A 1,139-nucleotide genomic window follows, 5' to 3' on the forward strand; every position below is an offset into this window, starting at 1 on the left:
GATGGAGGGATGTGGGATGTGGGTGGGCAGGGCCGGGCTGCACCCCTGGGCATGCTCACCTGGGGCTGGTGCTGGCCAGGAGGAGAAGAGCCAGCAATATTTATGTTTCCATCCAAATTCTTGGATCAAAGCCAACACTTTAATCTGTTCAACAACATCTCAAGGATAAAAATGTTGCAGGCAAATCACAGGCCTAAATTGGTAATATATTTCTGCTTGTCAGTTGACAAATCACTTTACAAACCCCTTCTGCATCCACCTGGGGCTGGTGCTGGCCAGGAGGAGAAGAGCCAGCAATATTTATGTTTCCATCCAAATTCTTGGATCAAAGCCAACACTTTAATCTGTTCAACAACATCTCAAGGATAAAAATGTTGCAGGCAAATCACAGGCCTAAATTGGTAATATATTTCTGCTTGTCAGTTGACAAATCACTTTACAAACCCCTTCTGCATCTTCCCACGATCCCTGGGTGTGCTGGTTTGGGATGTGCCAGCCTTCATCCCTCTGTGTCCTGGTGTTTGTGCCACACTCCTCCTCAGGAGGGATGCGCTGGGAGGGTTTGGCAGCAGTTGGGGGAGTTGGGGCTTTGGTTTTCTTCCCGGCCCAAACCAGTGTTTCTCTCACTCACATTTTACTCCCCTTCACAGCCAGAGCATGGCTGGGGACGTGGCTGACTCCAGCCCACCGTGGTGATCATGGCACACCATCCCTGTGGATGCAGTCCAGATTCCAGTGGAGCAGCCGAGGAGTCCCTGCCAGACACGGCTCAGAGCAGAGGGATCCTGCAGGGAGACAGCACTCAGTGCCAAGGGGTTTTTCTGCCTTGACTTCTTTTTATTGAGTTTCTTTTTCTCTTCTTTCTCTCTCCTGGCCAGTGCCAGGCCGAGTTGATGAATTATCCCAATATATATTCTGTCTGGAAAGAAAACACATATCATATATATCTTTGACAAGTTATTATTCTTCCTTATCAGAATATGTGAGCATCCAGCCACGCCATAACTCACCCTCCGCGGCGCTCGTGGATCCAGGCGGGAGCAGCGCGGCAGCTCCGGCTGATCCCGAGTCCCCAGCTCGGCCCTGGCTGGGTGACCCCTGTTGGGATGCTCTGGGGTTGGGGGGGACAGGCAGGAAAC

The 1,139-nt window shown here is 51.3% G+C and overlaps 1 long non-coding RNA gene across 1 annotated transcript in view; it reads left to right on the forward strand.

The window, feature by feature from the left end:
- LOC108447705 overlaps positions 1-935 on the forward strand; it is a 4,068-nt gene extending 3,133 nt beyond the window's left edge. The window contains exon 2 of the long non-coding RNA XR_001863374.1: positions 651-935. This is a non-coding gene — a long non-coding RNA (uncharacterized LOC108447705). The remainder of the gene's footprint in view (positions 1-650) is intronic.
- The last annotated feature ends 204 nt before the right edge of the window (positions 936-1,139 follow it).

The sequence above is a fragment of the Corvus brachyrhynchos genome, unplaced genomic scaffold (assembly GCF_000691975.1).
Source record: "Corvus brachyrhynchos isolate BGI_N302 unplaced genomic scaffold, ASM69197v1 scaffold46, whole genome shotgun sequence".
Classification (NCBI taxonomy): domain Eukaryota; kingdom Metazoa; phylum Chordata; class Aves; order Passeriformes; family Corvidae; genus Corvus; species Corvus brachyrhynchos.